The 24680-nt window shown below is 40.0% G+C and overlaps 1 protein-coding gene across 8 annotated transcripts in view; it reads right to left on the reverse strand.

Moving 5' to 3' along the window:
• LRFN2 (leucine rich repeat and fibronectin type III domain containing 2) overlaps nt 1-24288 on the reverse strand; it is a 160094-nt gene extending 135806 nt beyond the window's left edge. For 2 of the 8 annotated variants that reach the window (XR_008749275.1, XM_027788610.2), the window contains exons 1-3: nt 24115-24287; nt 22958-23040; nt 22224-22430 (exon numbers count right to left, since the gene is read on the reverse strand). The gene's annotated coding sequence lies outside the window, so the exon portion shown is untranslated. Of the gene's footprint in view, nt 1-22223; nt 22431-22957; nt 23198-24114 lie in introns of those variants that run through there. The other 6 variants (XM_027788607.2, XM_027788606.2, XM_027788609.2 and 3 more) reach the window with 6 other exon arrangements.
• Nucleotides 24289-24680: the final 392 nt, after the last annotated feature.

The raw sequence follows: 24680 nt of genomic DNA on the forward strand, positions 1-24680 counted from the left end.
GCAGAATTTTTTTTTTTTTTCCCTGGACTCTGACTCACTTCTGTAATCAGCGTTCACCACCTCAGGGAAACCCATACATCAGCAACACCTCAGAAAACACTTATCACCTCCTTGTGTTCTGAACGGGAGATGAGGGGACAATGTATGCTTTAGCTCAAATTATCTGCTCTAGTGAGATTCAGGAATTGCTGCCAGCAAGTAGGACACCTGCTGGGACTCCACAAAAGAAAATACCTATTCAACCATTGTTGAGCCGTAATTGAAGGTTTAGGTTTACTAGAATGAGGTTTAAGAGGAGTCAGGACATTTTATCCATCCTCTGAGCCTGTACTCCTTGTGTTCCTTTGTAAACAAAACCAATCTGTTGCATGACTTACCAATGTATGGTTAGCAAACTAAGGAAGAATTAATTAGCTTCTTCAAAACAGAAACTGGTAGAACAATTTATATTCTAGATCTCCAGTGTTTAAACCTCCCAGAACAGTGCTCTGTGCATGTTAAGCAAAGGTTTGCTGTACTTACAGTAACACCTTTCCAATACTGCCACTGTTGGGAGAGTGTAATGCATTGAGCAGGACTGTTCTGTACTAGAGAGTGTTTTGTTATTTTAAATGGTCGTGACTGTGAAATATATCTCTCTCTTCACATTTAGTTTTAGAAAAAAAATACTGATTAAAGATTTTCGATATAGACAACATTCTAACTTAAACCACCTTCACTACATTCCATTTCTTGTAAAAAGCCCCCAACAAACAAACAAAAAAAAACACACACAAAAAAACCCACTGAAGTGCAGAACTCTCCCTTGTTGTTTTGCCACCATTCCCTAATACAAATAAAGGTCTTTACTTATAGGTATTGTAAAAGGCTGATGTATAGCACTTGTAATAAGAATAACTTTTTTGCTGGTCCTCATCACAAAATATGAATCCAGGTGAGAAAAGCAGATGCACAATTAAACTGTCTTTGTGAGAATCATTTTTGGCTACAAATAATGAAACTTCAAACACTGTATGAAATCTTTTGTGGTACATCATACAGAACTCGAATCTCATCTCAGCCACAAGAATAGAACAGTCAATGTCTCTTCTGTCTTGTGCTTGTCATGTAGTCACTTATAATGGATTTACTCTTCATTTACCTTGGTATAGGCAGGGACAGTATAAGACAGTGTAAAAGAGGACATGTTACAGAAAACAAAGACACCTGCTGAAATGAAATGCAGCAAGGAAGGCTCAGCTGCCAACAAACTGAAGACCAGAAAAATAGCAAGGCACCCATTGCAAGGCAGGTCAGAAGCTAAAGGCAGCAGCATATCCCATTGGTGACCACACCTCCTCAAGCCTCTCCTTCCCTGCAAGTCAGTGGTGACAATGGCCATCTGTGTTCATGTTCATGTTCCTGCTAAGGAGCAGAGTATGTGAGAAAGCCTAGCTGTTCCTACCTCACTTCCCTCCTGTGGTGGTGGAGACAGACACCTCTTGCAGTGTAAAAGCTCTTACTTTGCTGACCTTGTGCTTTGGGAGAGCGCCTGCTTCTCTGACTCTGTGGCAGGTAACAAAGATTGTGTATTCACCTACAACATTGTTTGAATCTGCATACTCTCCCCAGATTCAACGGTCCCACAAGGAATAAGCTTTTCTTTTCATTGTGATCTAACTTCTAACTGCAGGTTTCCTGTTTAACAGAAAACCAGGACTATCAAAGGTGCTCATAATCTCAGGAAAAACGTTACTCTTGGTTCCTTACATTATAGTTTGCAACAATGCTGCAGATGCTTAGCCAGATCTGCTAGTCCATGTATGGGTCTCGGCTGACTTTCAAAGTCCTAGTGACTTTCTGTGCCAAGACTGTAAACAAACGGCACTTGCCTATTCTTCAGGCATTGCAGTATCATAACACAGCACTGAAAACACTAGACTCAGGTCACCTTGTCCCTTTTGGGAAGGGGAAAAACATAGTCAAAATACTGAGAAAGTTTCACATTCCTAACTTCTCATTCCACATAGAAACAAAACAAACAAAACCCCCAACAGTTCTGATATCTTTTATGTTCTGAGATCACCATGTATTGCTAGAGCAGAAACTCTTGTTACCCACATTCTGGTCCATATACAAACATTTCACAGAAGTGATGAGAAATTACTTTCTCACATTTCCAATAGGAACAGAAACAGATTTTGAACGCTCAAAACATCTTTCTAGTCAAGGATTCAATGCTCCAGCTGGGCTAAGGAAAACATCCATTTCACTTGACTGGATTACAAAGAGCCTTTACCCCTTCCCCCAAATAATATGGATGCAGGTAGATTTCCTACTCTCTTTCATCTTGCTAACTTTGTTGAACTGAGATTCACTTCTAATGGCAGTAAATATTGAGAGATACAGAGGAAGAAAACCAGGTATGGTGCGGTTATTGCTACAACAAAATAAGTTGACTAAAATACCACCAGAGTACAGGGCTTCTTTCAGAAACAATAAATCAGGACACATAAGTGAAAGCGATTACATTTGCAGTACAGCTTAGAAGATTGCCTAGCACCATAATTTGGGAATTTTTACTGCTAGTTTGGTTTACTGCTTGGCTATAAATCCTATTTAAACAATCCTAGAAGGATTGCTGCGAACCTCAGAAGCACAAGGAGTTCCAGAACAAGCCACCTTTGAGAGCAGGAAGGCTGCAAGCTTCAGCACCAGCCACCCCTGGAAGCCTAATCCACAAGGGACCTTTCAGAAGGGTTCTTTATGTGTTAACCTGTTAGTCTCCTGGAGGTTTATTAGGAAGCTGTGAGGTCAACCAGTGACTAAATATCAATTAATTACTAAGGCTGTATTTATTGTATTTCTGGAGCTCTATAGAAGGTAAGTCCTGGCATGTATCATTATTGAAATTCATTTGAGGTCTAAGTTAAAATTCAGACCAAGAAAGTTTAATGCATAAAATGATAAATCAATCAATCTCAGTTGGATAACATGCAACAGATGCTTTACACTGATCCTCTGCGATGGGTGGCATCCTCAGCATACCTTCTAAGAAAATAAGAAATAGAAGAGGTGGGGGAAAAAAACCACATAGATTTATATTGGCTTGTGATAAGTAGAGGAAAAATGTATTTCACTTAGAGTAACAGAACCAGAAAGCACTGATATGCTGGGATCTGGTTTCTTTTATCCTAAGTTCATCTGTTACAAATAAAAATCTGTTCATAAATGGAGAAAAAAACACAAGCAAACAGACAAAATACCGCTTTCTGTTCATTGTCTCTATGAATAATAGTGATACAAACAATACAAAGGCTTATAAAAAAGCTAAGCAAAGGATTTCCTAAATTAGCATCTAGAGAGTTCAAGGAGCATAATCAAATAAAGAAGGGTATCATCTTACCACAGATGGATACAATATGAAATACATGATGTCTTAGAGAGCGAATCAGTTAGTCACTGCTCCATTTCTGTGTCTGCGGTACTAAAACAGTCCCAGGGACAAATTGTCTCATAATGAAAAAAAGCCAGCAATTTTAAAGGGAAATGGCTATAGCAGAGTGTATGTACAGCTACACAGCATTCAAGCTGTAGGTAAAGATTTCAGAAGCAATTAACATGGAGTTGTTTTTCCAAGGTTAAATCCATAGGCAAAAATAAGGCAAGGATGCAAAGTCTATATAGAGATGAAGAGGTTTTGCACACTGAATGACCACTATGTTTTCCATCCACAATGACAACCATGTCCAGCAGTGGCTTTGATCTCAGCTTTCAGGCCTGCAATATAGACATTCACATATTAGCTAGTCATCTGGTGACCTTTGTAGATGAATCAAAAACCCAGGCTTTTCTGGGCCATGATTCATCAGGCTTACTATAGATATCTACCTTAGCAAGTGCTTCATCTACTATACCTGAGCAGAACTGCACCATGAAAGTGTATTTCTCCTCACCAACCCTAAAGGATTGCCTGTAGAACACCTCCATACAGGCATCTAAATTCCAAATGCCTGCTGTAGGTTTAGGAAAATGGCACAATTAGTACATCTGTTGGCAGGCTAAGACGTAAGTCCTTTGGTACCACATGTGCCTGATCCACATACAGCACAGGAGCAAAGAGCTGGGACCTGTGCTGAGGCACAGGTTTGGTACTCAGATGAAGTTTATTCCTAAACATATACCTGTAGACAAATGGTAAAGATAGCAAGCAGAACCAAATGTCCATATCAGATAGCACTGATTTAAGCAAAAATTATTTTCATTTATTTCAAGGACAGCAGAATTTGGCCAATTAGGAGAATATCTGAAAATCCCACAACCACGGTGCTTTCCAAAGTAAGAAAAGGTTAACAAGAACCAGCTATTGCAGACCTGAGGCATTTACACAGAAGCTGAACGTTCAAAGTTACTCTGTACCCATAAGTACTACTGTAGGATCATTAAAAAGACCTCAAAATCAAAACCCTCAACCAAACCAAAAAACAACCAATAAAACTCCTGAAGCACTTGGAACCCCATATGCATTCAGTATGCTGAGCACATTTGAAAAATATGACCTTAAATTATCATCTCTGACAGGCTCAAAATGTGTTTTTTGAAGGAAATGTGCTTGCTGTCATGTTAGTGAGAAAAGGAACTGGGGTTGGAGGGTGGCAGTGGGGGTGGGGTGGGGAAGTGTTATCACAGTCATTTGAAACTGGGTATCTAGTTTGCCAAAATACGCCTGAATATTCTTCCCAGTTATTCACTACATTATCTCAGGCTGTTGCCAAAACTTGTGCCAGATACAGGCACCAAAGCGTGATTCTTGTCTTGAAAGAACCACTGTATTAAAGGGAGAATAGATTTTCTTTCTTTTTTTTTTTTTTTTTTTTAATATTGTTAAAATACATGTGATTCATCATCCCTCGTCCAGGGCTATGAAAAACCTTAGAGCTTGATTAAAAATTGGCGGGGGCGGTGGGGGGGAAAGGTGGGAAGAAGGAAAAAAAGAGTTTTTGTTTGGAAACCTGGCTTCTCTACAACCAAATTCTTCATGAGGAATCAGGAACTTATAAGAAGATAAGTGATGAGTGTTAAAACAACTAAGCATTTTAATAACTTTTAGGAGCTTTTACAGGGTTTGAACTTCTATAAAATCCAAGATCTGTTATTGATACTAATTCTAAAAGAGAAATGATGTATAAGTTAGAAGAAGCATGCCTAAATTTCTGTGTATTTATTTTACGTCTGAATTTTGTATTTGAGAAAATCTGTTCAAGTAGTTCTTTTAAACTGGGAAAAGCCCAAATTAAATAAACCTCTGTCTAAAATTTTCTCCTACCTTCCTTACACTAATCCTTTTGCACAGGCAAGTATTTTAAATTCTTTTTCTACCTGTTATCTTGCTGTCTTTTATTCCATCTTTCTTGGCTTGATCAGCAGAGTTAGACAAATCTGTTTCTCTCTCCAGAAGAATCCATTTCGTTTCGTGGTTTTCCTGTACTAACAGGTACACCGATGCCCAAATTTCTGGCTCTCAGAATGCTTACCCAGTGATAAACACAAGTACATTTGAAACACTATGGAGAAGAAAAGCCAAACCAAACCGAAAAAGGAAACAAAAAAGAAACCCAACCCCTGCTGCTGTTACATTGGGTAACCTGTTTTTAGCAACAAAAAAACCCCCCAAATACAAAACAACAAACAAGAAGCCCCATAAATTCCTGCATAGCATTGTTTTAAGAAACTATCTTAGTCTAATTTGAAATGCACAAAGTGAAAATTATATCAAATGGCCCTTGGTAGAGCTGCACGGGGAACATGGGCAGTAAGGACTCAGGGTTACTAACTATGCATTTGCTGCAAGATTCAAAAAGGAGTTTTAGTTTTACTTTGCCAGCTCCTAGAGTTATGTGGTTAGGGAAGACTTTTTTCTTTTTTAAGACATGGTCAACAATAGTTCAGAAACTGGAAAAGGAAGCCTAAAAATAGACAGCCTTACAAACGGTAGATTATGCCACCATAAGCCTATCTTCTTTGATGTTCAGTGATGACTTCTGAATGCTTATTGTCAGCAAGACTTAGTATTTCCTACTGTTTCTTCACAACCACCTTACAGCCCCCCTGGCTCTACTAAGCAGAGGTGGATTTATCTGAAACCTTTCCCCATGTGAGACTGTAAGGAGGAGCAGAGAAGCCAGACATTTCCCAGTCCTCCCACAAATAAAGAGGAAGCAGGGTACGTTTGCCACAGAGCTGTACCAATGTTCCCCCTTGGCCCCAGCACCAGCCAGGGGCTGCAGGCGATGCAGCCCTGCAGGGAGGCACTCCAGAGACCACCGGAATTTGTCAGCATTCCAAAATTCCAGGAAAAGTTGCAGTCTTTTTTTTTTTTTTAATCTACTAAGAAGCAAGCATCTGTTCCACATACATGTTTATAAAGAAAATGCATATATATATATATATATATCTTTGCTCAGAAGTATCAGCAGAAAGGTTGATGGCTCTTCTTTCACTCTCCTGGTTGTGCATAATGGACAGATATGGCAAGAAACAGCCAAAAAAGAAGAATTCAGATGAATTAAACTGCCTGGACTCAGGTGTTACAAAACGAGGCTGTTAATGTCATCCCTCTGAAGGAAGCTGTCATTGCAAGGGAGGCCCTTCTTGGCCACAGGTAGCATTATCTTGACAAATGGAGTGGGATGATTATGTTTAAAAGAGAAAGGGAGGGCAGATACTTCTAAAATTATGGCAGTAATTCTAAAGCTGAATGGCAGCTTAAGCCTTTGTCTTCCCTTGCAGCACATAATTGAGGCAATATCGTTTCCTCATTACCAGAGGATACTGCTGTAAGCTTTGAAAATGGCCTCTAAAGAGCCACTGACACCGCTTGAAGAGTTTTGCAAAAACATTGTTTAGGGACAAATTTAATTATTCATCACATATTTTCTGACTTAAATGAAAAGACCTTTGCATTGTAAGCCACAGGCAGCAGAAGGCAAGAGGGACCTGAATGAGAGCACATAAAGCAAGAGCTTTGACAGCACCATGGAAAAGGGGGGCGGGTCATTTTGTAACGCAGTTGGGCAGCGCCCGGGACTGTGTCCCTAACAGACCCAAGATGCACTATCATACACCACTACCCAGCTCTTAGCTTTGGGCCTCACTTGATGATACAGATGGATATTTCCAGCATCCTTCATCCCATTTATTTGCTTTTGGTAAGCTCTTGCAATTTGCAAAAATCTTTGCCTGTCTCCAGTGACAGTGACAAAACTAGTACAAAATTGGAGAAAAAAAACAACCCTTAGTGGTCTGAAAAAAACTACACAGGTCTTCTATTGATACCAGAAGCACATGTAAGGGTTTTATATGCCTCTACCTGTATCAGCCCAGAACAATCTTTTTTGCCTTATATGAATATGTTTACAACAACTTGCAATTGCCTATTGAAGAGAGAGCCTCCCCCCTTCCTCTTCTAGGTGTCTCCTGTTTCCTATGCTGTCCATCTGGAACACCTCCTCCTGGCCAGGTGCAGTCATAAAATGATGCTTCTCAGCCCACTTAATTGTCCTCAAGTGACAGATGGGATTTGACTATAGCTGGTAAGCCATAAGCACATGAAGCAGATGAGCAGTTAATTAGCAATGCTCATGTTTCTGTGCAAATATCTATAGAAACTAGACATAAAAAGATAGTCTTATCAAGCCAGTTAGTCCATCCTCTCTCTACTAACACAGTTTTTCCTCATATGGTACATTTTAAAGATTTGGTGTGGGGGTTGCTCTCCACCAGCACCAGCCCCCTGCCCCAAGCTACATTTAAAACCCCAGGTGACAAAGTTTCTATCAGCTCCCTTAGGAGACAATTCCACAGCCTAGTGAATTTTGCCGTCAGGAAATCTTTTCTTTATGTTCAGCCTAAAGCTAGCTCTTGAAAAAATTGAGCAGGCAAAATACAAGAGGAAAAAATCATATTTGATAACTTCACAGAACAATTTCTAAGAACTATTAAAAATTTGCTCTAAAACTGAGACTTCATGTTTCCTAGGATACATTAGCACTTCTGTAAGTGGTTGTATTAGAAAAAAAATCAGTGCAATTTTCTCTCGGCGGCAAATTTTGCTTTATCCTACTGCATTACTCAAATCTAAAGATTCTGGACATTAACAAAAAAAGGTAGAAATTAATGTGGTGATCCCAGGAAGAAAGGCAATGCAGTCAGTCTTTCTTATATTCCAGGTCAAAACACAATGTAAATGTCTATGCAAGCAGACAGTCTCCCAACTTAAATTCATTTATTTAGCCAGTATTAACACACAGAAGATGGTGGAGAACTTTCACTACAGAATCCCCTCTCAGGAGCCAGTTGTTTCATAAAATAACTCAGGATTCTATATGTAAATACATATATATCTCCTTACATTTTCAGAGTAGCTCTACAACACCTGAAGAAAGTTGCTAAAGACTCAACCTAAGGAATATTACTCCATAAAATTCCTGGAAATAATTTTACTTCTACCACATTTATTAGGTTTCTTTTCTATACATATGCCAGTCTTCTGACTTTCTTATGTGCCGAATCTTGAAAAATCTGTTACAACTCACAACAGAAGAAATTTAACAAATCAAGACCCTTTAGCCTCAAGAAAGAAGTGAACTCCAGGTCTTGACAACAGTCATCTCTTTGCGAGTCCTTTAGTTTCCCTTAAAATTTTTTTCTCTTGGTTTAGAGCCTTCCCTCTATTCTTTTCTGTCTGTAAAGTCTCTCAATAGAAGGATCCTCCATCAGCAACAGTAAAAACTTCTCTGGAGATGCAAAGCAGGTGTCAGTGAATTATTTGGCCCATATAAAACTCAGGTCAGTCAAACTAGATGCATACCAGAAATCCCAAATTTAAGCAGCACAGGTTCTAGAAAAGATATCTGCTCATTGGTCAGATGTCTACTTGAAAAAATTTCCCCTATCTGCCATACCATTTGACTTGTTACAGGGATCAAGCCCTACATGCAGGTGCTCAGACTCCTGCACTATCAGGAACCACAGCCTTCCAAGAAAACTCTTTTCTATAGATCCAAAAGTTATCATTATTAGACTTTCAGATCAACAGTTTCTCAAGAGAGATATCAGAACGCTCTTTCTCCTCTTTTCAGCTTAAAGAGACCTGTAATAAAACTTGACCTTTTCTTCCCAAGAAATAGGTGAAGGCATACCTGCTCCATCTGCAAACTGAGCTCCCACCAATGCTGCCAACCACTGCAACTGCCAAGAAGCCCGAAGTGTAGATAGAACAATTTTCACCTAACAAGGAGTGAAACACTATAAAAGCTATCTGAATTACTCAAGTAAGCCAGAGACCATGATTATATTGGCATAATTTCTGAATCAGGGGTGCTAATAACTTAGTAAATTCTGCAGTGAAGCTATGTCTTAATACCCTGGTAGAAGATCACTGTTTCTGCCCACACTTGTAAGCACTGAGTAATTAGTGCCTCTTTGCACCCTGCTGTGCAGTACAGCTGTGGGCTCAGCCAAACGCTGTGTCAGGCTGTGCCATGAGGACTGTAGGAATCTGAATATTCCGAGTCAAACCAGCCTGAACAAATCTGAATTGTGCCATGCCTATGGTATATCCAGCCCAGTATCTTCTCTTTGCTAGTAGTCAATAAGGGAAACCAGTCAAAAAACTTAAAACCAATGCAAATGTACAGTGATAATTTCCCAGAAAACTCTCTGTCAGCCTCTTAGTCGCTTGTGCTCTAGCTAGCATTGTTAACTGAAGATAATGCCTTTGCACTTTAAAAAAAAAACAAACCAAACTATGCCTTTCTTTGTTTAATTCTCCAATTGGTCTATAAATTAATGCAAACACTTAGCAATCTCTGCATCCTGCAGGAAAGGGTTTCACAGCTTTTCACAAGCCCAAATGAAGAAATGCTTTATTTTGTTTGTTCTGGACCCGTCGCTTGCCACTTAAATCTGTTGTCCTTTAAGATTTGTATCAGAAAAGAAACAAAATTATATTTCATAGTCTTAGATAGATTTATCATATCAAGCCAGAGTAAATCCCTTCCAAGATGAGAAGCAAAAAGACTGTTCAATCATTCTTCGTGCAAAAACTGCTCCATACATACATCCAGGTTGCCCTTCTCTGCATTTTTTCCAGTTCCTCTTACAGGACCAGAACTGTGTAACTTCATTGATAAGAGCACTGAAGTCACTTAACAGCTCAAGCTGGACCTAAATAGACTGTTGTAGACAAACAGGAAATTGTACTGGCTGATGCCCTTTAGTGTTGCTTACTGCTAAAGGCAACAACTGATTTACTGTCACTGGATAATCATCTGGACTACCTGCAAAGCAGTACTGCTTTGTACTGACCAGAAAAGCTCACACAGCACTTTTGAGGGATGTCCAGTAGTTTCACAGGGACTAGACCCCTAAATTTTTATTTTCTGAGCTAGGGAGCACAGGAGGATATACTAGCAAATAATATGTTTGTGTTATCAGACAAAATCTCTTGGTTCTGCCATTCTAGTTCATTATACAGAAAAGTAAATAAAATCATGAATGAATCATCACCTGAAAAATCTCAAGAATTCACAAATTACAAGTTTATTGATGACCCAGTGAGTAAACCATCTATATTTAATAACTTCTACTGTTCTTACTTCCCTTATGGATTACATGTGCTAATCACAGTGATTGTCTTTGAAGATTTATTGTTGCTTTTCATCTCTGTTGTAGTCACATATCAGAAGCTTTTGCTGCAAGAAAAACAAGTTAACAAGCTGCTGCTGACTGCGTGATGAGTGGAGTTAGTGGCACCTTAAAAGTAAGTTCTGCACAGGCAGTGCATCTTCACGTAACTGAATGTCATGGGAGATAAAGCATGTCTGAGTAATTAAAGGAATTACCAGTGCAACTAACAGACATGCAGGACCATCACCCTATTTTGGCTAACTGAGGTTTGGACAGCTGAGACGGGATCGCAGTCTATAGAATGAGGGACTAGCTGCAATTCAGCCAAATGACACCAAACATGAAATGGTGGTTGACAACTGCTGTGTAGAATCGTCTTGGGTTTGATGGCATTTTTTTGGTTTTTTGTTAGTGAAGACTTAAAGGCAGTCCTGTAGAAGTGGTAAGGAAAAACTGTGATCAAGGGACTTACGAAATATTTTTTCTGTGTTTACACGAGTAGTGGCAAATCTTGTAAAGGATGAATTCTATGTGTTTTTCCCATATGAACCATTTATGAGTAGTCTGCATTTTTCTCAGTGAATAGTTAAGCCAGTGATTTTGGGTAAGCTGAGATTTCTGATTTTGCTAGATTCACCATTTTCACTACCAGAGGCTGAGGTTATGTTTATCTGCACACAAAGGACAAAGACATGAGAAGTCCTTGGGCTCTTCATCTAAAAACTAAGGGAGCAAGTCAGCCATGAGCTGGGATAAATTACATCGTCCAGAACTTCAGCTGAAATAAAAACCCCCAACAATTAAGAAGCCAAATAAATCTTATGTGTCGCATAATAAATACACAAATGTTGTATAAGTTATATGTATATAAGGTTATAGTCCATCACTGCAGTAAAATTATGTATCAGTAGAATTTCTCCTAGTATGAATTTAATCAGTAATTCAGTACAATTCACAATAAAAGTAGAAAATATGTGAAGAAGGTTGGGTTTGCCTGGACATATAGTTGGAAGATTTTTAGTGTCCCAAGCAAGACAGGAAGCTAAGAATAGTTATTTCTGCAATTCCAGATGCCAGTATATCTGTATCCCTCCAAAATGACTGTTAAATAAATCCAGCAAAAATAAACAGGAATATAATGATGTGATGACTATTTTCTTCAACTCCGTTAAAGCATGTAAACAATTGTACAAAATGGTTCTGTGGCTTCTACTTTAGCTAATGCTTGCTATTTGAGTACTGTTTTCATAACAGTCTTGCTGAAATGAAAAGCCTAAATGAAGCTCTCCAGTGGGCTTACTCGTGTAAGCATAGCTGACTCTGTTGCTGCTGCTGCACAACTCTGGGGTTTGATTTGGTTCCCGTACCACCAGTTTAGCACTACCTCACCATTGCCTAAGCTTCATCACAATGACTAGTTCAGTGGGTGACCTGATCAGACCTCTGCTGTAGACACCGCGGGTTATCACAGACTAGTTTATGCCAAAATCCATGCCCCATTTTCCTCACTTATAGAATAGTAACAGTAATACAATTTACATGGAAAGCACCAAGGATCAATTTATTCACATTTGCTCAGAGTTCTGAGTGGAAGATGCACTAAAAGTACACGGAGTTGTTAGGGCAGTGTCAGCGTACAGTCCCCAAAAGATCTGCACCCTAGCAAGATACTGACTTAAATCATTAGGAACTCTTTATTGCCCTTTCCCATGACTGAAAGACATGAATCACCTGTTAGGGATAATCCCTAACACATTTAAAAGTGGAGTAGCTGCCAGTTTCATTTTTAAGCGTAAGAGAGCACAACGATGTATCAGACAACAGCATGTCCAGTACAACAAGCATTGAACTGCTGCATATGGCTGCTCTGCCATGGGAAACTTCCTCATGCTTTTTTCAGCTGCTTCTTTTACTTTTCAGCTCTCACAGAAGCATTGGTGGTAAAGCCCTTTTCAATTCCTTGATGTGTGTGTCCCTCCTCGCTCCCCATTGCTTCTGTACAGATCAAATTCAGAGGTTAATTCTCTCCAGAGATGAGGAACTCTGATGGCCTGCTTTGCCACTGCCTAAGCCTCCCACTCCAATACTGTGTGTTCATTGCCATCTTACCTCCATATTACCTGTCCTGTGAAACTTAATTCAGCATTTTTACAGCCTGTTTCATTTGGAGAAGTCATTGAACTATCTGTTCCCTTTATGCATAACCATCTACAAAGAACAGACTTACTGGGACAAGAAAACAAACCAAAAAAAGAGACAGGAGGAAAGAAAAATTCTACAGCAAGAAGTGGCACCATCTCTGCATGGCTGTCAGCAATCCTAAAAATGGTAAGAAAGCCTGATTTTCTCAGAAATCGAGATACAAGTTTGTCTTATTTAGAATAGACTAATTATAATTTGGAGAGTGTCTATTTCCTAGAAAACGCAAAAGCTTTTTTTTTCTGTAAAAATAGGATGAAATGCCACTTTAAAGTTTTTCACATGATAAAAAGTTCAATTTTGTTTTAAAACAAAACCCACAAACATTCCAGCTGAAAATATATTAAAAAAAAAAATCAAAGGAAGATGTTGCTGAATAACCTCTCACTCCTCCCTCCCCCAACATACCCAGTAAAGTCATTTGAACAGGATCTGTTCTCTAGCAAAAATAGTTGATTGGAAATTTTTCACCAGCACTTATTAAGTTGTGTCTCTCCTTTTTCCGATACAGAATTACTGCCCTGAGTGTATCCTCCATCTTCACTAGTCTATAAATACTTCGTAAACCTCAGTATACTTAGGCTTAAGACAGGTCCCTGACATACGTTGGTATTGTCTCCTAGTGCAAAAGCAGAAGGGAAAAGCAAAGTTTATGCCTGTGGCCAAGAATGGATCTAACCACATGCACACACACATGCAGCATGTGCTTATGTTTAATGATCTGGAAAAAGGACTGAAAGGAAAGGATCTGAAAAGGCATAGAAAGGAATTAAAAATATTTTTTGAGCTGACTTGTAAAGTTTTATTCAAACAGGAGGAAGATACTGAAGAACTTAAAGAAGTGGGGAGACATTTAACCTTTCCAAAAATATTTATTGATTCTGAAGTGGAAACATAATTGTGAATTATCAGAGCATTTAATTTCAAATTACCGTTTCCATTTCAGAAGTGACCTAACATATAATATATGAAAGGGGAAAACATTTCCAAAATTGAGCGAATTGTAATCATGAAAGTTATCCTCCTTTTATCTTTACAATCAGGTATGTGGTTTTGGCAAGTTTTACTAAATCCTTCATAGACTTTTTTTTGTAGGCCTACTTTGACTTTAAGACCAAAGGCTTAGTTACAAGGTTTTCTTCCTCCCTGAGTTTTTTTCTGGTTTTCTCCTACAATAAATGAGTGTATATTTATACATATATACGTCAGAAAGGTTCTGAAAATTCAGTCAGGAATGTAAGGAAGGGATACAAAGGTCCAAAACTGCATTCTTCTATTCTTAAATGTTTTTATTTAAAGTAGCTACTTTAGCCACCTATGACTAAAGACTGTAAACATTCTGTAATCAACCTGGGTCACAAACATAGCATGGCTTCCCATCTTCAAATACTGTCAATCAAGAAATGGGCTTCTGAAAACAGACCTGATTTGCTGGGGTCTAAGATTTACTGCACAAATGGGATCTCAAGCTGCAATTTGCGTTTTACCTAAGCCAGCAAGAGAAGACTTATTTAGGAAGAACAGCTGGTTGCAGAGTTAATTTTTGTTCTTTATGTACTTGTCAATATAAAGAAAAAAGAGAGAATGATTGTGAGAGTATGTGAGTGCAACTACATCACACATTAAGCTTGGGATGCTTTTTGTTTAGGTTTTCCTAAAAGATGTTTGATTTCCATAATAGAAGGACTTTTATAGAAAACTGCACTTTTAATATATGCATTAAGCTCATCACAGTTCCATGAGAAAACAACACAAGCTATCAAAAAATAAAAGTTGAAAACGATTCCTTAAAACAAAAATGATTAGACTAACATAAAATAAGTAAAAAAGCTCTGTAAATCATAAAAAGAGATAGCACAGCCTAACAAAGAACTCATTCTCTGGTCTTTCTACAGTGTCTGGTGAGGTGGTGGTGTAAAGGGCTGTATATCTGATGGCCTGTGTGCAAAGTCTACCTCAAGTAAGTCTCACCTTTTGTTAGGTCACTACATGATCCATCTGTGATTTAAAGCTAACTACAGCAACATGGGAGTAGCTGGATGTGTCAAATGAGAGGACGAGATCAATGAGTCATGCTGGAAAGAACTCCAGCAGCTGTTCCTTAGTCTGAGTGCATTATTTATTTTCAAATCTAAATCCTATAGTTGAGATAGGGTGTAGCATAACTTTGAATTTTCCATTCTGTGGCAGGACGCTGATGTAGGGTAGAAGTCACCAGTGCACAGAAATTCACCATGTCCTATCTCAGCCTCCTTGCAGGAGGATGGATTTCTTCCTTTTCTTGGCACAATCTCAAATACAGGGAAATTTCCTGAGCCACAAACCCACAGGGTCATCGCAGACCTTTGTTATGCTGTTCACAGAATTAGGCAGTGAAAAATTTGTCAAAGAGGAAACCAAAACACTAAGGTGGGCATGAAATGCAGCCATTTGACATCCAGCACAGAAGAGACAGGTCAATCAATTCAAATCCGTGCCAAATCAAATAAATCAAATCAGTGCTCATCAATTGCACTCTCTGGAAAAAAGTCTCTTATGGAGATGGGCCTGCCATGTTTTAGAGGGTGTCTCACATTAATTTGAAAGCTTGTTGCTAGGTTCTACTAAGAATTGAGGGGAGGGCTTATAATTATTAACAAGTGACTCATCTGCTCACTGATGATAAAAACCTCTTTGTGTCCAGTGCTAAGGAAAAATAAGTAAATAGCATCCTCGTTCCACTCACCTATTCAGGGAGGTGAAAGAAAGATGGAGAAAACAGAAACAAATGCACAAAGGGCTTGAATAAATTTTTACATATTCACCAAAAGGATAAAAAGGGGTAGATGTGACAGATAAAGCACCTCACAGTCTCTCAACAAGGGATCAGCTGCATACACTGTGACTAAAGACCCATATCATGAGACCTTCTTGAGCTTAGCCTGGCACTCCAGCTCAGTAGCAAGAAGTGGCGTACAAATACATAACAAGACAGAGATATCTTCTTAGCTGTACCACTGCTGATTCTTCCTTCTCTCTTGCCCCTCATTCTATGAAAATTTCTCCAGCCTTTCTGTAAATGTGACCCTTTTTGCCATCAATGCATTTGCTCTCATAAATATCCACTGGGCCGCTCTACACCTTCTCTAATCTGACCCTCAGCCAGTAAGGCCATTTCTCTCCCATTCACGTGAAATTGCCATCACCCACCCCTGCATCTGAAAGAAAATGTCATTTATTGAAGCACCTGAAACTTCTCCCACCAGCTGGAGGACCATCAAGTCCAGTCAGAGTAGGGTGCTGGAAGACCATGGACAGGGGAAAGCTCAACCCTCTGTGAGACTCCTGGCCACACCATACAGTTGTGGAGCCTCTCAATAACCTTCCCCATCACCTCAAGAAGGTATCACTGTCAAACACACATCTGGAAAGCTAAGAACAGAAGATGTAATTGCTGAAAAGGAAAGGCCACACTGTCCTTACAAAGCGGGTGTCAGTTGATGGATTCATGGCTTGGTGTGCACTTGGTCATGTGAAACAGGATTAGAAAATACTTACATACCTCACATTGGTATTTGTTGAGCAAATCGAGATTTCTCAGGGATAACTACAAAATATTTTGATTGTAGGCAGCCTGCAAAAAACTCCTTGATCCTCTCCTCCACGAGAGTTTCTGGGACCTAACACATTTTTCTACTGAACATTTCCAGGGGAGATAAGTTATCTGACCTCACTACAGGGAGGAAGTGCAGTCAATATTTTGGAAAGCAAGGAATCAATGTTGTACCCTTATTTAAAAACCAATATACAGTTAGTATCTGCCAGCAGCAGTGATAACATTCACTTACACTGGAGATAACTCATACAAAATGTCAACTAGCCATCAGTTCAGGAAACCAAAAAAATGGTCTCAGTCCAGATAATTTATGTTCTATCAATACAGTTTGGCCTTTTCCTTTTTTAGTTTAGTACTCCCGGTTTACATACAAATGATGCAGAGCTTTCTGAGTATCACATGTATTTACCTAGTCACAGGAATATTCACAAAAGGAAGGAGATCAAATGACTACTGATGAAATGATTGGGAAGGTTTTGATTTTTATCTCTGAGGAGGTAGACATTTGTTGTTGGCTGCTTTGAAATCAGACAGGGACTGCTGAGCGAGCCATGACAGGCATTTTTTTTCCTCTCGACTTTTCCTTTTGCCATTTGACTGCTCATTGTTTTCATTCCATACTGAAAGGGCAGAAACATTTTTTTTAAGGCTGTTAACAGAGGGATCTCATATAAATTCTGGTACAGTCAGTTTTTCCTTTCTAGCACACACACAGGTGCTGCCCTTTCACTGGTATCACAACCACCCATCCTGCCACTGCAACAGAGGATGCGGCATGTTTAAGACATCCTCTTTTCCTTTTCCGTTCTTAATTTTTATCTTTAGGCTGTAACAAAAGAAGGATTACTCATTCTGACTGACACATATACTGAAGCTTTTCTGAGGAGCTTAGACATGACAAGAGAACGGCTAAGGACCTGGTGCCATTTTGAGCTCCCTTGCTCCTCAGCCCCCCAAAGCAAATTGCAACTGTAAAGGCAGGAGAGGAAAAATTCCTTACTTTCTCACCAGAATATATATTTCCTCCAATATCACACGTCTGATCCCCCTAATCCATGTGGCTTGATCATACTGAGGTCTTCCAAAGTCTGTCCCTCTCCTAAGTTAAGTCAAACACTATATTCTTAACTGGACAGTTGCAGCAATTTGTCTCAGTCCTCCACATAAAGACTTAGGCACAGCCCTGACCTACCTTCTCTGGCTTCAGGCAAAGAGTCACACTGATAATTTTCTGTACCAGTGCCACACACGTGTTTTCCAGAGATTTTCAGTGCAACATTAGCTCTGTTAAAATAGACAAGGTGCTTTCAGCCTTCATGTACTTTCTGTTGATTTTATCCTTAATCCAGCTTTCTGTTCTGCTCAGAACCTACATTGGTATGCACTGAAATGCACCTGCTCTACCTCTCACCTTTCGACCAACCAGGGTCCAGAACCCTGGATTTACTGCTATTCCAGGGCCCTCTCCTTATCTCACCTCTTTCCATAACACTATGGTGATAGCAGATCTGTGGGAGGATTAAAGACCAGTTCCTTCCTGAGGAGTGATTAGCAGCAGCCTCCTAAATGCTCCATTGTACTGCTTGTACTATGGCTGCAGCCATTCTCTCATGTCTACTCTTAGCTGGCATACCCTCCTATCACGTAAGTTTTCCATAGCTGGAAGAATGATTTAAAGAGCAGGCACTCAGAGGTCTTGATAGACTCTCACAGCACTTGTTGACAAGATGCTCCTGGAATAATTCCTTTTGTCCAAGTAAATTGACTTCCACATTGGGCTTGACAGAAAAGTTTTCTGGTCCCATGAACTGAAATGAAAGTGCTTACAATTTCCTTGGGCCAAACTGAGATAAAAAGTATGCAAGCCTTCTAATGAGGTAGAAATGTTTTGTTCCAGTTCGACTGACAGATTTGCTTGTCATTTAACAAAGTGGAATTTGAGCATGGCCCCTTTTGCGATCAAGTTTCATACGAATTATTTTCAGTTTTCATACAAAATGCATGAACTGGAAAGTAATAATAAAATTTATCTTCCAGAAAGAAGTAAGATGGGGTGTTCTGGCAATTTTCTCCCTACAGTTTTTTCAGTCAGGAAAATTCATAAAACTGACCATTTTCCAATCATGTTTCATTCTGATAAATTTATTTTCCTGAGAAAGAACATCTATCACTGAAAAAATCACACTCAGCTCTGCCTTCTATGTGGGTCAGTAGGGATTCTGCATAGGAGCAGACCCTGACAGCACATCTCTTCCTTTTGTCTCATGTTTTCAAATCTGCATTTCTTTTACTGAAAAGATGTTTTCTGACTTTTGCTGCTGCTGCTCATTTTGTATGTTCAAGTTGGCCTCCTGGATTTGTCACAAATGTTTTCCGATGAAGATGAGGATGTCATCGGAGACCCAGATCACAGGCAGGACAGAGCAAATGCGAAGAAGAAAGAAAGATTGGAAACACTGTCATGCAAATATTCTGAAGTATAGGAACAACAACTGCTTCTAGGGAAGCAGAAATACTTCTAAATGACATGCTCTTTTTCCAGTTTTCCATGCGGCATCACTGTGGGCCTTTTAATGACGTGTTTACATCTGTTAATTTCATGCCAAGTTTTGGCAGTTGCCCACACAGAATGTAATTATAGTTCCTAGAAGCAGAAGTACCACGTACAAGTTTCCCACCCTGCTGTGCGTCCTGGGTGGAGGTGGGCTGGGCAAAGGGTGACAGCTGGCCCTTCACTGAAGTGATGCATCACATTGGGTGATTTGTGGGTTTTGTTATTATTTCAGTGCACTCATATGAAACCTTGTCTTTTGTCACAAGTTTCAGTTGATGACTGAAAGCTCTTCAGCACCCTGTGAGCATGTGCGGCCTCTGGCCACTGATAGAGTAAATCTCAGAATCTTGGTGAGATCCTTGGTCATAATAATTGAAGCCTACATGGTTAAGGCAAAGAGGAAACACAAGAGATACAGTGATGGCACATTTGGTGTTGGGCAATGGATTCCACAGTCATCAGGACTGGCTTGAAGGAACCAGGGATGTCTTCCTTCTGCCTTTTGTAAGCAGTGTTACTGCTTTTCAGTCCACACCCAGAGGGCAGTTACTCTCTCCACAAAACTAAACACATGACAGCACACTACAACAAATCCAAAGTAAGTAAGGCTGAGCACTCAGGTCAGAAAGAATACTGAGTACTTTCATACTTTGTCTCCCACAGATCATCTTTGCAGGTCAAGGCTGAAATACATTAGCACTGCAAAAAGGGGTTTGGGGGTTGACAGGCACTGCCATCACCCTCTGTGCAGGTGGATAACAAACGCACTCTTGAGGGTTACCAGTCTGCAACTCTTTGCCAGGGAGTTAGATTCACTTGAAGTCACCTGAAGTATTCCTGCCTACTACCAGTTAAACACTGATAAATTTGAATCAGCTTTCCATTTTGTTTTTGGGGTTTTTTTCGTGGATTTTTTTTTTTCCCCCACAAGGACAAAAAATTAACAAAAATAGGGGGATAAGATGGGTCTAAGGTCATTATATTGCAAGGTTCAGTCAGTGGCTAGAGTTCTCTGCAAAGAGAGGGAGCAGGAGAACTTTGACAGCGACTGCCAGGTTGCTGTCAGCTCCGGTCCACCCTGAGCAGCAGGCAGAGCAGAAGCCGTGGGGCAAGGCTACATGTGCCATTTATACTTCCCATTGGGGAAAATGATCAGTTATGTTCCAAATATAAATTTAAACAAGAAGCACTAATGTTGTGAAGAGCAGCGTGGGGCAGAGAGGGCAGCAGCATATGACAGCTCTGAGGCTGGGTGACATTTCTCACCCTACACGGTGCATCCGGGGCTGCCAGATTGCCTGCCTGCCAGTGCACTGCACAGCCAGATACCAGCGGACACTGGGCCCAGAGTCACCTTAAAAAAACAAAGCTGTGCTGGGGAGAGTGGGACAGACACCGCCTCTGATCAGAGAGGTGATACAGATCTTTGCTGGGGTTCATAGGTTAAAATGGCTTGGTTGAGCATAATGAGTTTTTTCTTCCTGTCCCCTAGCATTGTTTATTATTTTTTATTCACCCCCTCTTTCCCTGAGAATTAGTGGCACTTTCAGGGAAGGTCTGAAGCTCTGCTTTGCGCTGCTGCTACAAGGCAGCTATAAGCAGAGTGCACACAAAAAGCACTCTGTTGTGCTCAAGTGGTGATCCGTAGGCAATGCAAACTAACCACCAACCCAGGGCAAGCTGTAAACAAGGAAACTGTAACCGGCCTGAAACACGGCAAGATTAAAAGTAATTATCTGTCTCTCTTCCTTCTCACCACAAGCTCAAATTTGCCTTAGTACAGCCTCCATACACAGCAAGGTCCAACAGAAAATCGGTACCCTGCATGGCAATGTTTCCTCTTTCCCGAGCAACGGAAAATAACAGTGACAATCGTATGGCATCTGCTGGACTTATCCATGGTGAACATTGTACAATAAAGTTAAGAGGTGTCAATTTAATTAACTGTGACTTTATAGACTGAAGTGATGCTTAGTGTTTGCCTGTCTCTTCTCATCAGGAGAGTTATTCTGCCCTATTAATCCCAAAGACGGGGTAGATAAAATAAACACTACTCTTCTTAATATCTCCATGGTAGTGCCCCAAAAAGACTAGAACAGCCCCGGCAAAAAATGGTTCTTCCTTTAAAAACTGCTATTTGTCTCCTTTGGATAGGAAGGAGTTACTCAGTTTGAAAACTCTTCCTTAAATATATTACCACAACTGACCACTTTACATTTCCAGTTTACTAATCCATCATACTGGGACTTGTTGACTTCATCACAGATTTCCTCTTTAGTTTCTTGTTACATTTAGTCATGCACTTGCTTTGTGATGCAAAAGTGTGCATATGTCCATGCAAGTCAGGGAGAGACTCAGTTTCCATTTTGCTACATCTTGTCCTGTGCTGCCATTTAGATGCTTCCCCCCACCCAAATTCTCAGTACACTTAGTCTTGCTGAGAGCGTATATGTCTGATGACGTCAGACAGACATGACATAGCATATACCTGCTTGTGTACCCCACCCCCAACATGCCCACCTTGCCAATTCTGGATGTCCATTATCAGTGGCATCACCTTACCAAGAACACCAACCTCTGTGGCAGTAGACACTGAAGTGGGTGCCCACTGCTCCTCCACAATCCTCACTCCCTTCCCTTCTCTAGCTGTTCCTATGCCTTCTGTTTCTTCACATGACATTTGCCAAGGTCCTCACTCTTTCAGTGCATGGTTTTATATACAACAGAGTTGATCTGTCCAGCAAAGTTCTTTCTCAGCTTTGCAGGATTCACTAATACATCCTAAAAGCTGGAATCACTTACACAGCTTTACTCTACTGCCCGGTTTTTCCTGTATTACAAACCAAATTATTATACTTTCTTTCAAACCTCTTTCCATCACTGTTTCAAAACTGCTGTGAAGAAAAACCCTATTGATGCTTAAAAAATAAATATTCTTTTTGAACTGCCTTTTCATGCCGAGAGAAGCAGAAACTAAACCAAGATTAATTTCTCTACATGAACAATCTTATGTAGGCTAACAAGAAAATGAAGATAAAGTTATACATTTCTCTAATGCTTTTAAAATGCACAACAACAGATATTTTTTGGCCCAAAACTAGGTAACTGTATGAGTGGTTTGTGTACATATTTATATCTAGTTTATATTATAGCTGTATAGTTTATATATAAACATAAAAAAAAAAAACCCAAAACCTTGGCACTTACCTTTGAGAAGTAACATTTATCCCAGGTTCGGTAAAAAAGTCTCAGACAGGCACTTAGACCTTCTTTCTATGCCATGCATCCTTTTTTCAAAAGAAGATATAATCAGAAAAATCCTGGTTGATGTCTAGCAAACCAAAATGCAGACTAGATTGTTTGTCAGATGCAGCCTGATTCAGTGAAGTCCGAGTGTGTGAATCCCTGAGACTCCTTTTTCAGTAATATCCAAAGCATAAAAAAGGGAAAGGAAAAAAAAAAAAAAAAAAAAAAAAAAAAGACAGACAGACAGAACAAAAAAAGAGTGAATAACTTGTTCTTTTCTTGTTTGGTTTAAAAAGACAGTCGTGGAGGACTAAGCAGCCTGCCGGCTTCTCAAGCATTCGGATCCTAGTGCATCCCAAGGTAGCACATGCATTTTGGTACTGCAAGTCTTCAAGTTCATACTAGCAAGCCCAGCTTCTGTGTATGTGCGTGTTCGTTGGGGAGGGGGGTTGAGCTGTTTTGTGGGGGGAAGAGAGACAGGGAGATACACACACACACTCATGCAGAGATGGAAAAAGGAAAACCAGCAAACTGGAGTGATCTCACAAAGTGCTCTAGATGGCAGAGCCTGCACAGCTTGTAAGACAAGCAATGTGCACACACACAGACACACACACAAAGAAAAAAAAAAAAGAGAGAAAGGGGGAAAAAAACCCTGAGAGAACTAGCAGGCAGCTTCAGGAATTTCTTCTTACCTCTTCTGACGATGCAACATACAGCAAGTGCTTTGTGCTGCATAGGAATCCGTGCAGGCACGACTCAGTCAGACCCCTCACTTCTGAAATAAACAAATAAGTAGTATAGGAAAGGGAAGAAAAACAGAAACCAGAGGAAATAAGGCTATGAAAAGAAGCTATTAAACAAGTAAGAGTGTTACAAAGAAGGCTTGAGTGGGTGGGAGGTGAATAGTTGATATGGGGAGAGGCATCCAAACTCCTGGCCGTAATACAGATTGGCTCTGTAATTATGTGGCAAAGCACTGCCTTCTAAGCCATTGCGTAATAATAGAAACCTAAGCTGTGTAGACACAGCCTGACATGCTAAATCCTTAGGAGCTACACTCAACATTTGTCATTGGAAAGCGTGTCTGTTCTCTGGGGGTGGGGGAAGCTGAGGGAAAATGGGAGATAATTTTTACTGCAAAATGCACAAGCTGCAGCTGCAAAGAGCTCTCAGGTGGTGCCAATGCCTGAAATGTTAAAGTGAAACTCATATATATATAAATATATATGTATATGGAGAGATAGATAAATACAGTATGTGGTGTTTAAGGACATGGTTTAGTGGTGGACTTAGCAGTGCTGAGTTAATGGTTGGACTTGATCTTAAAGGTCTTTTCCAACCTAACTATTTCTATAATTCTATGATTCTAATAATATTGTCAGCTCCATTCACGCTGTTCAATACTAGAAGAATTTTCCCTTGCTGTATTTTAGTAACTCAAATGACAAAGGGAAGGGCATATACAAAAGTGTTCAGTGTTAAATATTATTATTTATAATGCTGATGTCAAGTAGTGCTCCCTTTGTACTGATCAGTACTAGAATGTCTAAATAAACCTGAATTAGGATAAAAGAACTTGGGAGGAGCAATCAGCCTTTTCCATTTACTGGCAGCTTCCTCTCTCCAGCCCTCCAGACACAGACATTTTCTTCTGCCTCCCTTGGTTGAAGAGGCTCCTAGACAGAGCCAGGGAAAAGATAAGCACTAGCTAAGTAAGAGTAGGTAAAACCCCAGCTCATTCAAGTTACCACAGACAAGCATCAATACACCAACAGACAGAACAATTTATAATGCACATAGAAGCAATAACAAACCAAGAAAGCAATATAATTTTGCAGTGGAAATTTACCTGGAAACTGTGGCCCTGGCTCACACCTATGGTCCATCTAGTCCAGTAACTTCCCTCTGGAAAGTGATCAGTACCTCCACCTCTGAGGAATATGAATGAGTTTGTGCAGCCAGGGCTAGACAGCCAGGGCTAACCTGTTCATGGGCAAAGCTTCTCCTTAATCGCTGTTCTTTAAAGATTAGTTAATGCACTGAAGCATGAGCTGGGGAACAGTCTGCTTCTGCACATCCAGATTAAATATGTAGTGTCTGATTCTAAGGCCCTTTGTAGTTGGCGTAAAGTACACCTCTTTTTAGGCACCCTAGATCTAAAGAGTAAAATCTTCTGACACTTTGTAAACATCCTGGTGTGAAAAAAGGGCATGAGTTCAGAAAGAGCTGTAGTATTTCAGTCTGGAGAGACAGAAGTATATTTTTATAGACTCACCTAGCCTAGTCACTCTGCGTTTACTTCTTACCCTTGGTGGAAACACCAGATATATTTCAAGAAGCCATCCAGTGCAAGTAGGAGAGAACCAGGTCACTCAGCTAGTACGTAGGTATCAAATTTGGCTGCTAAAAGTTCAA

Source organism: Falco peregrinus, chromosome 11, assembly GCF_023634155.1.
Source record: "Falco peregrinus isolate bFalPer1 chromosome 11, bFalPer1.pri, whole genome shotgun sequence".
Lineage (NCBI taxonomy): Eukaryota > Metazoa > Chordata > Aves > Falconiformes > Falconidae > Falco > Falco peregrinus.